This window comes from Urocitellus parryii, chromosome 4, assembly GCF_045843805.1.
Source record: "Urocitellus parryii isolate mUroPar1 chromosome 4, mUroPar1.hap1, whole genome shotgun sequence".
Classification (NCBI taxonomy): domain Eukaryota; kingdom Metazoa; phylum Chordata; class Mammalia; order Rodentia; family Sciuridae; genus Urocitellus; species Urocitellus parryii.
In genome coordinates, this window is record NC_135534.1 from 132,285,065 (window position 1) to 132,300,199 (window position 15,135).

Consider the following 15,135-nt stretch of genomic DNA (forward strand, 5'->3'; position numbering starts at 1 on the left):
ATGAGATAGAATAGCTAAACTCCTAGCACAGCCAGCCTGTTTCTTTTCCCCAGTCTCTGTGGTCTCATGAACAATGAAGGCTTCTTTTGCCTCCCTCCTAAAAAAAAATCCCCCCAATCCTCCCTGTCCCAGCTCTCCAAACTGGTATGCCTTAAGAGCCAGCACCCTTTCTGAGCAGAAGCCCGGAGGTTGCTAGGACTCAACTGCCTAATAAGAAAAGGAAGGAGAAAACATTAAATATCATTTTAAAAGCTTTATTTGGATGCATTTTCAAATTATAATCTTTTATCATGCTTACAGAAATAAAAATTATGCCTGTATTCTTCATCAGCAAAACAATGTCTTAAATTCCACAGAACTTACAGGATACATCTGAAAGGTAGCATAGAAAAGACTCCTAGACAGGATTATACACCACAATAAATAGACTGTAACTAATTGGTTTGATTTGTGGACCTGTGGAAGGGTGGCCACGCTCTTGGCTTGAAAGAATACCTCAAACAATAAGCATCGATAAAGTAAAAATTCATACCTTGGTTGTCTAAAAATAGTTTATTTTCCTGTTTATTTAGCTGAATTATTACTTATTTAAGTATCTTTTCTATTTAAGTCCACCCCCAATTGGGACACATCCACCTTTACTAACACTGAATTATAGATGTTAGAGTTTACAATTGTTCTTTTATCAACAGGTAACGTTATCTTTCTTACACTATTCTCCAACAGGATCATTAAAAAAAGCAACAAAATCCTAACAAATGAGGCACAGAGAACAAAATGCCTTGGGTGCAAGATAAAAATAGTAGCTTCTTTAGGTCCCTCACCTTATTTAATTTTAATGAAAACCCTTCACCATAAATATTGCTAGCCCTGTCTTATATGATACCAGTTTTAAGAATTAATAGGTTTCTGAAGTTGAAAATAAAATGGCTGTTTTTGCACATATTTAGCTGTAAGAGTATTAAACCAACAACAAAATAACTAGAATAATAATCACATTTGCTGTATCCATCTGAAAACAATCTCCCACAAACTTCCCTGCCCCTTCACAGAGTAGAATCATTTTGCCTCCTAGCCAAACCCAGGGGCTGCCAATTTCTCCCTGTATTTCTCCACTCAGGATCCGTGATTCACCTGCTTTATTTGTTGATTTGCTATCTGTGCTTTGTAAGTAAACTGATGACGCGAGTCTTGAAGAGTTTTAGGGAAGCACATTCTCATCCAGTCTTATTCTTCAATAGTGAAGAGCAGAATCTTGAAAAGAAGGTAAGGAGAAATCCAAGGGGTGTGGGAGTTTTGTTTTAACTTGCAAAGGTATAAATCACATGTCAAGATACTTAAGAATCAAAATTTGAGATTTATTCAATAAATTGGAGCTTGGATTTCCATCATGAAGCATTGGAAGTACAACATTAATCCCTCTTAGATGTTGTGTCCTTGGTCAAAAATAGGAAAGTTTCTTATAGTTCAATGTAACAAATCAAGGAATCACTTTTAAGTGTGTTTTTGTCGCACTGATGTTATTAAAAAGCTAGGAATCATTTACTCCAGGCATTATTGTAGGCTATTTCAGTAAAGAAAACTATGGAAATTCAGACTAACTTTTATTTATTTATTTATTTATTTATTTATTTAAATTAGTTATACATGACAGTAGAATGCACTTATATACATTGATATATCATGCATAGATGGGATATAATTTCTCATTTTTCTGAGTATATATATTGTAGAATCATATTGGTCATACAGTCACATATATACATAAAGTAATAATGCCGGTTTCGTTCTAGTATTTTCTTATCCCCACATCCCCGGCCTTCCCTTCCTTTCATTTCCCACTACCTAATCTAAGTTAATGTTATTCTTTTTTTTTGCCTTTATACATGTACTTTGTTGTTGTTGTTTGCATTACAATTCTTAATACACGTATATACCACAATTTTTGTATACCTGTTTGTATATAAAGTATGTTGACACCCAATTCAAGTCTTCATACAGGTATTTTGTATAATGATGTCCAATACATTTCACCATCCTTTCTAATCCCCTGCCCTCTCCGTTTCCCTCCCACCCCTCTGCCCTATCTGGAATTCATCTTTTCCTCCCATGCTCTCCCACCCTACCCCTCTATAAGTCAACCTCCTTATATCAGAGAAAATATTCTGCATTTGTTTTTTGAGATTGGCTGGCTTCACTTAGCATTATCTTCTCCATCGTCATCCATTTACCTACAAATACCATGGTTTTGTTCTTTTTTAATGCTGAGTAAAATTCCATTGTGTATATATGACACATTTTTTTTATCCATTCATCCATTGAAGGACATCTAGGTTAGCTCCACATTTTAGCTATTGTGAATTGTGCTGCTATAAACATTGATGTGGCTATGTCCCTGTAGTATGCTGTTTTTAAGTCTTTTGGATATAATCTGAGGAGAGGAATAGCTGGATCAAATGGTGGTTCCATACCCAGTTTTCCAAGGAATCTCCATACTGCTTTCCAAAATGGCTACACCAATTTGCTGTCCCACCAGCAATATATGAATGTACCTTTTTCCCCACATCCTTGCCAACACTTGTTGTTTTTCTTCACAATAGCTGTCATTCTGACTGGAATGAGATGATATCTTAGAGTGGCTTTGATTTGCATTTCTCTGATTGCTAGAGATGATGAGCATTTTTTCATATACAATTGACTGTATATCCTCTTCTGAGAAGTCTCTGTTCAGGTCCTTGGCCCATTTGTTGACTGGGTTATTTGTTTTTCTGGTGTTTAGCTTTTTGAGTTTTTTATATACCCTAGAGTGCTCTATCTGATGTGTGAGGGGTAAAAATTCGCTCCCAGGATGTAGGCTGTCTGTTCACTTCACAGATTGTTTCTTTTCCTGAGAAGAAACCTTTTAGTTTGATTCCATCCCATTTATTGATTCTTGGTTTTAATTCTTGTGCTATAGGAGTCTTATTAAGGAAGTTGTGGCCTAATACCACATGATGAAGATTAGGGCCTACTTTTTCTTCTATTAGATGCAGAGTCTCTGGTTTAATTCCTATGGCATTGATCCATTTTGAGTTAAGTTTTGTGCATGGTGAGAGAGGTTTAATGTAGACTCTTTCAGTAAAGAAAGCTGTGGAAATTCAGACTAACTTTCTATGAAACTGATCTCAAATTCCTCAAAGTTTGAATTGCAGATTTTTATGTTTCTAGGAGCAAAGGAAGACTAGCATACAAATGCTCATTTCATCTGTTACACATTTATACTTTTTTTTTCCTTGATGCTTTATTAAACTAAGCAGAGCACATTGAGATCTCAGGAAATCCACACTGATGTTGACTTCTTGCCCTTAGCTAATGGTGATGATCCAAGTGGGAAGCTACAATCAGAAATTGATCCCTTATAAATGATGATCTACTAGGTGAGGTGAGGTAATATGATCTCTAGGTTTCCCCCAAGCTAAACTGTCAGGATCATCTCCCATAATAAATTGTTGGACACATCTATTCTTATAAAGAAACATACATTTTTTTCTTCTATGTCTCTCTTCCTTTGGATCCCCTACAATTTTGTTCCCAAACATGGCCTGAATCTGAACTCTCTACTCCTCTGCAGAATTGAACTAAGATTCTATTTCCCAACACTTTGCTTCATAGCACACTCTTTGCTTGGTTTCTTTCCTTTGATCATCCCATTTTCATAGGTCCCCACACGTTATTTTAGGCAGCACTTTCTAGAAAGTCACTTTCACATGAATCCTTTCAGGTCTGCCTCTGGGAATCCCAAACTGAGATACATATAAAATAAAAATGTGAAACTTCTAATCATGATATAATCTATTTAGACTTTATTGTTTTTCTTTGGGCATTGTCAAGGCATATTATAACATAATTTTTGTTGGATACATCACATGTTTTTTTCTGGGGCTAATATTTTAGTGTCTTCCATTCACTTATTTCAAGTTTAGGTAGCGCATAAAATCAAATATTGAAAATTTCATGATTTGTGCCCCATTGAACTTTCTGAACTTTTCAACTAGTCTTAGCTTTTCACAGATGCTTCAAAAAAAGCTAAGCTTACCTATAATTGTACAACTTGCTAGCAGTAAAAGCTAAAATTATGTTTCTACTGTTTTTGTCTTTTGTTTTTCCAGCAAGCACACAATGGTGCCTTCCTGATATAATATGAACACACTATTTCCCCCCTTATCTGCCTTTAGTGAAGATACAGAACAGCTGGTCACCATCCTTCCCATTTGGACAAAGAATGCAAGAATGGATTATTATGGAAATCACTTCCTTCCCTCCAGTCTAGTAGGTGATGACTCCACTTATGGAAGGAGCAATAGAGGGGAAACTCTCAATGCTCTGGCCTGCTTCCATGTAGTCTGTGGATAATAGAGCTCTTTGATGTCTGGTGCATTCATAACCACCAAACTCAGGTTTCCAGTCAACGGAAAAGCTATTTTACACTACTTTTGATGTGATGAAATAACTAGACATGGTTAATCACATAGCTGGTGATTATGCCATGCAAGGAAAAGCCACTAAAATAAGCCAAGTGCCTCTAAAAAGAACAAAGGAATACTTCCTAGCAGGCATATACAGGCTGACTCAAGTGCTCCGGCATGACTCCATTTTTTTTTGCCATCCAGACACACTCTCACTCTTTTGATAACATGAAACATGATCACAAATGCATCCATGAGGATTCTGCATACTTACCCGATTTGTTTATTGCTTACTGTGTGGCATTCATGATTTGCCATTACTGTGTTTCCAGATATATCCTACTTTGATCACACTGCCCAGCCTAACAGTTTCTGGACTAAAGCAAAGCAAGCTCTGTTATAAATGTCTAATCCCACTTAGGTTATTTGTTGATTGTTTTGTCCAAAGCATCCAGATTTTGAGTCGATTTGGTTGGTATCACAAATGCAAACCCTTTCATAATTGGGTGTCCCTACAGGTTGGCAGATTAAGAGCAAAGAAGGCTCTGGAGAGAATAGCACTGACAAGTTGGTTTATTAGTTCAGCTGGCTTGAAAGACAAGCCAAGGTCTTGTTTCAACTAGCATTTTTATTTGTATCAATGGATGTTAAGCTAGTTCTAGGAAATAAACAAACAGGATTTATTAACATAGATTATTTCTATGTAGAGGAAATTCTATTTTTTTTGTAATTTTAAAGGAATTTAAAACTAATAAAATATACATTTAATATTTTCAAAAGCCTGGCAACTAAACATATTGCTGTGGTTTGGATCTTGAATGTCCCCCAAGGGCTGATGTGTTCAAGGTTTGGTTCCCAGACTTTGGCAATATTGGGAAGTGGCAGTCACTTAATGAGGTGAGGTCTAGTGAAAGGAAGTTAGGTCCTTGGGGTTATGTCCTTGAAGGTGATATTGTGACCTGGCCTCTTCCTGTCTTTCTCTTTCTCCAGGTGTGTATGTGTCCACACACCCTGGTTGCCATAAGGTGTGCAGCTTTGCTCTTCCACAGGCTACCTGCCATGATGGTCTCTCTCACCACAGGTCCAAAATTGATGGTGCCAAATGGCCATGAACAGAAACTATGAACGAGTGGCCCAAAATAAATCTTTTTTCCTTAGGTTAAATATCTTAGGCATTTTGTCACAGAAATGGAAAACTAGCACCCATGTTCTTGTAATTAAACTATTAGCTGTAATATCTAATTACATTTTTATATATGCATAGGCTAACTAAAACAATGAATTGTCTTTAAATAACCTAAGAAATTTTGGGTGGCCTATCTAATATTGGTTGGACATCCAGCAAAATAAACAACAGCCCACAAAAATATAGGTTTAAGAAGTTATAATTATCAAAACCGAGACTTTAATTTTAGAGAAAATTAACCCGTGCTATAAAACATTCTGGTTCTGTGTTCAGATGACTAGTCTTTTAAGAGGTAGTATAACAAATCGCTAAAATTCTTATTCAATGCAAGTAGTTACATTTTTCAATAATAGAAGAATCTCACAGTATCTATGGGGATTGATTCCAGCATCCCCCTAAAGATACCAAAATCTACACATGCATAAGGCCTTTATATAGAAAGAAAGATATAGTGTAACCTATGCACATCCTCCTGCAAACTTTTAATCATTTCTGGACATTTATAATACCTAATGTAATGTAAGTGCAATGTGGATGATTATTATACTGTATTTATAAAATAATAATAAGAAAAAAATTGTACATGTATAGAACAGAAGCAAGTTTTTTCCTGATATTTTCTTACTCTGATTAGTTGAATCCAGGGAATTTATAGATATTAGAGAACCAACTGTATTCAAAAGTAAAATAACAGATCATTAAAAGTCTAATTAGAAGTTTGTTTTCTGCATCTATATTGCAATACAGAATAACAAAGAAATTTATGAAGCACCTCATGCTCTAGTTTCCTCTCCAATGAAATGATGAGGCTCAGTCAGCAGGTCAAAAACTTAGTTATGTATCCTATCATGTGCCACAAGATTAAAAGTGGTGAACCAAATAATGTCTTTGTACTCTTGGAATTTATATTCCAGAACAAGAAAGACAAATAATGAACATGTGCATAAATATGTTACTGAGATCATTTTACATAGTAGGAAAAACTCTGAAGCAAATAGTACAAGGGAACATAACAGCAATCCAGGGAGAAGTCACTGCCCTGTAAGCAGTCAGAGATACACTCTGGAGATGTGTTTGAATTAAGAACTGTTGAAGGAGACAAAAACATAGACCTGATGTGGGTCAGTGGTGTGTAGGACAGAATGACTGGCAGCATTAATGGCAAAAGCCAAATCAAAGTCCTTAGGCAATATTGAACTTGTTGTAACAAAAGAATAGAAAGCAAGGCAGTACATTATAAGCCAAGCATGAGATATTGTCAGATCAGAAGCTGGAGGAAACTAGATACGTGGTACCTAGACTATGGTATGGAATTTAAATTTGAGACCTTGGGGAAAGCTTGAGAGGATTTTGAATGTGAGATGACACTTTTGTATTCTAAAGACTACCTTGGCATATGAACATAGAATGGATCCCAGAGTAACAAGAAGAAAGATGATAGCTCTCTAGGAATAAGACTTCAATGATTCAGATCAGGGCAGGTGGACTAGATCAGAAATTCTCTAATTTTCTTGTGCAATGTTTTATTTTGCCAGTCTGTTCTCAAACTAACATTTTAAATGTATAAAATAAAGTGTAATGAACTAGAAAGAGAAACTAGTATATTAAAATGTGATTATCAAGATATTTTAAACACATGCTTAAATTATAATACTTAACATAGATGATATTTTGAAATATGTCTACAAACTGTAATATGATAGAAACTTATCTGACATATGAATGAAAAAGTTCTGTCCATACTTCTGTGGTTGATGCTAGAGTAATGATTGAAGAATATGCTAAATTATACTTAGGGTGTATGAAAACAAAGGTGTGAGTTCTTCCCATGAATTTCAGATTCCTGTACTGTAGTTGATGACTTCTTGGTAAATGAATTTTACAGACAGGAACTTTCACTTCATTATCCTCATTTATTTGCAAAATATATTATCATTGGAAATATTGGAGGAAAAAAGATAGTGTTCTACAGGACATTGACTTTATACATGATCCTGGCTGCACTTTCTTCCCTTTGCATCATTTTTTTTTCTTTTCTTAATGAGCCTTTTCTATGGAACTCAAATTTAAGAGTAGTGACACCATTTCTATCACTAAAAAGGCGTTGTATTGGTATTAAATTTAACTCTATGGAGATTTTACAGTTCTTCAAGTAAACCTGACTTTACTTATAGTTGGCTTCCATCATGGGGGCAACAGTTTGAATGTATCCAATGTCATAAATTAGATGTCAGATATGAATAACCAATAAAACCAGGGCTTTATTATAAAGTGCCACTACCACTACTTTGAAAATATATATTCAATGCACAGTATACTTGATTTTTAGTACCCATTCACATATGGAAACACTTCACCCTATCCTCTTAGAAATATTGGAGAAAATAGAACTTAGCAATGAAAAGTCTGAGGTTTCATATTTGAATTTTCTTCTCAGTTGTTTGATAATCTTTGACAAGTCACATGATTCATCTGTTTTCCTTACTTATAAAGTTAAAAGTTTATCTGCTTTATATCCTTCTACCTCTAGCATTATACATTTCTATGAAAAGTAAGCAGATTAAACAATCCTCTTCCTACTGTTGATAAGAGAATATGGTACATTCCTCATGGTTGTTTTATGTGGTTGATTATATTACACATTGAAGAATTTCTGTTAAGTTTGACACTTAGTATCTCACAGACATTATGTATTGAATAAGAAAACCTTGGTTTTGACGTGTATCTTTGCAATATCAAAGTCTCTTCTTTAACATTTGTGTAATTTTATCCAATAATAATATTTTTCTTTCTACTTTGGTAACCATTGCTTTCAAGGTAATATTCTAGTAAGTAATACAAGTAGCTATTAGGGAAAGAATCTGGACTTTCCTTTTTAATTGAAAACAAAATGTGAAAATGAAATGATCTATCTATATAATGTCAAAAATCATATTTTTACCTATGCATCTCTCCTTAAGCACAATATGGATTATATATATATATATATATATATATATATATATGCCATGAATCTCTTAAGGTCAACATAATTAGAATCTTCTGTTGTAAGTCTAGTCACAAATTTGAAGAAATGAATGCTATAAGATGTAAATTACCTCATATGGCTAGTGTAATAGGACTTGAGCACTGAAAACTAAGTTTCTGTGACAGGTATCTTAAAGAATCATATGGAATTTATCATGAAGATACAATCAAAGTGTTTAAGTGTAACATACAATCTTAAGATTCAACTACAGTTTTGTAAACCCAGTGTATTCAGTTAATAGATTACTTCTTGGTCTAAATCAATAGGCATTACCTCATCAAGTAGATGACCCCAGTACCAATGCCAAGACTGATAAAAGAGTTATATATGTGAGTACTAATATATTCTATTCATTTCAGAGGGAATGTGAGACAAAAAGCTAGGTATTACAAAAGGACATAGTTGTGTTCATTACATAATAGAATTTGAAGGGATTAAAAAGATAACTTGACTATATTAATATCATCTGAAATATAGGCATAGGATAGGAGCAAAATGGCATAATTAAGCTTTGATATTTGGAGAAAGCTATGTATTAATATAATTTCTCATTCTACTAGGCTGTCATCTTGGGCCAGTAACTCAAAATGTATATGGCTCAATTTTTGAATCTGCAAACACAGACATCCTGACAGTGACTAACACAGTACCCATAAGAAGTGATAGAATAATCCCTGTAAAAAGTGTCTTGTAATTGACTAGGCACTAAATTAATGTTAGTTTTCCTCTTTCAAAATAAATGTGACTATTTGCTAATTTATACTAATTTAAATTCAAAGGAGTTAATCATAATTTTCAGGTCTGGTAACAAAATACCCTGGAACTTCCTTTTTGTTAATCAGATAGCATTATTTATTTATTTATTTATATTTTTTTAATATTTATTTTCTAGTTCTCGGCAGACACAACATCTTTGTTGGTATGTGGTGCTGAGGATCGAACCCGGGCCGCACACACGCGAGGCGAGCGCGCTACCGCTTGAGCCACATCCCCAGCCCAGCATTATTTATTATTACATAGAGAGTTAGAGATCAAGATCATGGTGCTGTTAAACGCCCACCACCCAACACACACACCTCCCAAACTGTTGAGGGCCACAACCAAGTCAAGATGGCACCTGGCAGTTTGCCAGGAGGAGTGGTTTGTGAGCTAACACCACCAAGCCATTAAGATGCTGGAGATTCCTTATTGGCTGATTGCTGTATCTAGATGATGTTAATTGAAACAAGCTGTGTATAATCGGTTGGGTATATGTATATATACCTCTGGTGTCCTGCAATAAAGCGGCTCCCGCTGTTTCAACCTTCACAAGTTGCTTGTCACCCCCCGGTTATTTTGCCCAGCCAGACTGCGGCACCAAACCTGTTACAAAAACAACAGAACAGAAGATGGACATCATTACCACAGGTACATGTATGACTGCATGAATGGTGTGACTACTTCATGCACAACCAGAGAAGTTAAAAATTCTGCTCCATTTGTGTAGAATGAATTAAAGAGCTTTCTATTTATTTATTTACTTATTTTTAATTTTTAAAATACATGACAGCATTAGAAAGCATTACAATTCTTATTATACATATAGGGCACAATTTTTCATATCTCTGTATATAAAGTATGTTCACACCAATTTATGCCTTTATACATGTACTTTGTTGGTTTTCTTTTGCATTATAATTCTTAATACACATATATACCACAATTTTTGTATCTCAGTTTTTGTATAAAATATGTTCACACCCAATTCAAATCTTCATATATGTACTTTGTATAATGATGTCCATCACATTCCACCATCCTTGCTAATTCCCTGCCCCCTCCATTTCCCTCACACCCCTCTTCACTATCTAGAATTCTTTTATTCCTCCTATGCTCTCCCTCCCTATCTCACTATGAGTCAACCTCCTTATATCAGAGAAAATATTCGGCATTTTTTTTTTTGAATTGGCAGACTTCACTTTGCATTATCTTCTCCAACGGCATCCATTTACCTGCAAATACCATGGTTAAGTTCTTTTTTTAATGCTGAGTAAAATTCCATTGTGTATATATGCCACATTTTTTTTTATCCATTCATCCACTGAGGAAATCTAGGTTGGCTCTACAGTTTAGCTATTGTGAATTGTGCTGCTATAAACATTGATGTGGCTGTGTTCCTGTAGTATGCTGTTTTTAAGTTGTTTGGGTATAGACTGAGGATAGGAATAGCTGAGTCAATTGGTGGTTCCATACCCAGTTTTCCAAGGAATCTCCATACTGCTTTCAAAAATGGTTGCACCAATTTGCAGTCCCACCAGCAATGTATGAGTGTACCTTTTTCCCCACATCCTCGCCAACACTTACAGTTGTTTGTCTTCATAATAGCTGCCATTCTGACTGGAGTGGGATGATATCTTAGAGTGGTTTTGATTTGAATTTCTCTGATTTCTAGAAATGATGAGCATTTTTTCATATACAATTGACTGTATATCCTCTTCTGAGAAGTCTCTGTTCAGGTCCTTGGCCCATTTGTTGATTGGGTTATTTGTTTTTCTGGTGTTTAGCTTTTTGAGTTCTTTATATACCCTAGAGATTAGTGCTCTATCTGATGTGTGAGGGGTAAAAATTTGCTACCAGGATGTAGGCTTTATGTTCACTTCACAGATTGTTTCTTTTCCTGAGTAGAAATCTTTTAGTTTGATTCCATCTCATTTATTGATTCTTGGTTTTAATTCTTGTGCTATAGGAGTCTTATTAAGAAAGTTAGGGCCGATTTCCACATGATGAAGATTAAGGCCTACTTTTTCTTCTATTAGATGCAGAGTCCCTGGTTTAATTCCTAGGTCCTTGATCCATATTGAGTTAAGTTTTGTACATGGTGAGAGGTAAGGGTTTAATTTAATTTTGTTGCATATGGATTTCCAGTTTTCCCAGCACCATTTGTTGAAGATGCTTCCTTTTCTCCAGTGAATGTTTTTGGCACCTTTATCTAATATATGATAACTGTAATTTTGTGGGCTAGTCTCTGTGTCCTCTATTCTGTACCATTGGTCTACCGGCCTATTTTGGTGCCAATATCCTCTCTTTTTGTTACTATTGCTCTGTAGTATAGTTTAAGGTCTGGTATAACAATACCACCTGCTTCACTCTTCCTGCTAAGGATTGCTTTAGCTATTCTGGGTCTCTTATTTTTCCAGATGAATTTCATGATTGCTTTTTCTATTTCTATGAGGAATAACATTGGAATTTTGATTGGAATTGAATTAAATATGTAGAGTGCTTTTGGTAATATGGTCATTTTGATAATATTAATTCTGCCTGTCCAAGAGCAAGGTAGATACTTCCATCTTCTAAGGTTTTCTTTGATTTCTCCCTTTAGGGTTCTGTAGTTTTCATTGTATAGATCTTTCACCTCTTTTGTTGATTCCCCAGTCTCTTATTTTTTTGAGGATATTGTGAATGGGGTAGTTTTCCTCATTTCCTTCTCAGAGTATTTTTCACTGATAAACATAAATGCCTTTGATTTTTGGGTTTTGCTTTTATATCCTGCTAGTGTGCTAAATTTATTTACTAGTTCTAGAAGTTTTCTATATGACTGATTAGAATACATACATACATACATACAATAGAACAAGATAAAATACCACACAGCTCAGACTGAAAGGTGAACAAAGAGTGGCTCCAACAAAAATACAACAAACACAAGACACAACATCTCTGTATATAGACATACAAATAGTCACAGCCCATAGGAAAGTAATTGTGGAGTCTCTGCAGGGATGGAGTCTTACACCCAGCTGCTGGCACAGTGGCAAAGCCCGAATTTCTGTGAGGGGCTCTCGTCTTCAGGGTCCTGGGCCAGCAGCTCCTGCAACTCCTCAAACAGGTGAATATTTAGTAGGAATGAGGTCTTGGCCTCTTTGATGACCTCCTGCCTGACCTCAGGGTTCTTCTCCAGAGTGTTCATCGCCAGAAGTTGACCTGGTTGAACGTGGTGGTGCTGGCATGTTGGGGAAGGTGAAGAAGGACAGGCCCCTGAGGAAGCTCGGCAGGTCCAGGCCCTTCTGAGAAATCTTCTTGAGGACCTGGCCCCCAGACAAGTGACTCAGGTGGGTCACCAGCAGCTTGGGCTCTTTGCCCTCACCCAATTTAAGTTGCCTCTCATACAGCTGCATGGCTGAAGCACAGGGGCTGGCCTTCTGCCAGTGTGGCACATACTAGAAGGCCATGTACTGCTCCTGGGCTATCTTGCCAAGCAGCTCCTCTGGGAAGTAGAGGGGGGTGTAGATGGGGTTGTCATTGTTGCTCTCAATCTCCTCCTTCAGGGCCATGTAGACTTGGTACAGGATGCCATCACCAGCTTGAAGCCCTTTCAGGTCACCTGGAAGTTCCTCATATACTCAGCATTCTGTGCCTGGGTGTGCACCTCCTTAGTGACCCCCTTGGAGGCCTCAAACGGATCCAGAGCCATGCTGTTACACTATGGGCCATCCCTGGCCCAGGCTGGGCTGGCACTGGCGCCTCTGGCTACATTGGAGGATCATCTCTTGGTTTGCGTCTTTGGTTTCGTGTTCCCACTTTCCCTTCTTGCTTCTTTTCCTGGTTTTTACACTGGTCTACCTTATCCTAATCATTTACTCTTTTCCCTTCTTGTCTCCTTGATCTTCTCTTTTCTCCCCCCTGCCCTTTCCCCCGCTTGCTCCTCCCTGCTTTCCTTCCTCTTCAGCTCAGTTTCAACCCTCATTTTTCATGTGACCTCGCACGCCAGGGTGTGCTCAGTTATGAGCTTGTCTCTCCAACCAATCCCAGAACTCTTTGATCTTAGAGTAACCTGACCAACCCTGGCATTTCTTTGAACTCAGTGCCTTTGGCTTTTCTCAATAGCTCTTCCTAACTGCTGCCTGCAATTTTTGTGTTTCCGAGAATTCCATTTGTTCAAAGGTGCCAGTTGTATGTGTGCCAAATATTTGAGGTTTTGTTAAGAGACCATAAATTTGGACACTTTACACAGGAAATTTTAACAATGCCCCACTACTTAAATGATTCTTAATAATTCAAGTCTTAAAGCGAAGTGAATAATACTGTTATAGGAAAATAATTAATAAGAAACAGCAGCAAATATGAAATAGAAGCTTATATTGCTTCTCATCACAAAATAAAAATAATATTTCTTATCTGCACAGAAATTCCATTGCAACACCATTTCTCAAACTGCTATGGAAGCAGTTCAATAATTTTATAAAATCCATCTGTACTAGTTTCATGTGTTTATTTAAATTACTATTATAACTAGGATGAAGAAGTGATGGCATAAAAGACATTAGAAAATTACAGCATGATAAAAGTGTAGAAAAATATAATAAGCCAAAAGAAGGAATATTGAAATAATTAATAACAATTAGTAATTGAATTACTTAAAAACTTAATGATAGATTTGCAAAGCAGGTTAGTTAATATTATCTATCTCCAAAGTAGACATAATATAACTCAATCATTTTCCTTTCCCTATTTCTTTCACTCATACACATGATTACCCTTAAAGACCAATTATCAGGAGTTGACCTAAAGATTTTATCTGCATAAGGATAAAAATAATCTGATTGAACTCCCTCAACAATTTGATGTGATTATCATTTTTTACTGCATTGTTATCACACTGATTGTAGATAAGAAAGCCAGTTGGTTGATTCTTTATGAAAAGTGGCTCGCCATCCCCGGGGGAAAAATAAAAAGAGGAACAGAAGTGAACCACACTTTTACTGTGTGTGAAAAATTCCCCCAATTGTTCATTTAGGAAGGAAGGAGGGAGGGAGGGAAGAAGGAAGGAAGAGAGAGAGGAGAAAAACAAGAAAGAAAAGACTTTCTTCACTCTTTTATGGAAAGTTGAACCTTAAGATACTCTAAAAATTTCTGGGCATAGTGTCTCAGGCCTGTAATCCCAGCGGCTCTGCAGGCTGAGACAGGAGGATTGAGAGTTCAAAGCCAACCTCAGCAATAGCAAGGTAATAAGAAGGCAAGGCACTAAGCAACTCAGTGAGACCCTATCTCTAAATAAAATACAAAAATAGGGCTGGGGATGTGGCTCAGTGGCCGAGTGCTCCTGAGTTCAATTCCTGGTACAAAAAAAAAAAAAAAAAAACCCTCTAAAAATTGTACTAACTTTGATGCTTGAGACCTGGATTCTGCTGCCCCTAGGGGATGATGAAGAAGAGGTGTGCTCTTTATGAGTCAATACCTTTGGGATTGTTTGGAGAAGATGCTAAATGTCCTTTACAAATCACTGTATCCTTGCCATTGTCTAGGACCTGAGAATCCATGTGTTAGAAGGGAATCCTCTTAGAGCTTTTTTTCCTTGTAAAACTTAACTTCCCTTAGAATGGGAATCACTCATGGTGTTTAAAACACTTAAAACAAAGGCATAATGGCCCCATAGAAGAGTGAGCTACCAAATTAACAAAGATTGAATAAATAAATGCTAAAAAGAATTAGAAAAAAAA

The 15,135-nt window shown here is 36.3% G+C and overlaps 1 pseudogene; it reads right to left on the bottom strand.

Moving 5' to 3' along the window:
- Nucleotides 1-12,425: 12,425 nt before the first annotated feature.
- Nucleotides 12,426-13,109, bottom strand: LOC113186544 (heme oxygenase 1 pseudogene; annotated as a pseudogene).
- Nucleotides 13,110-15,135: the final 2,026 nt, after the last annotated feature.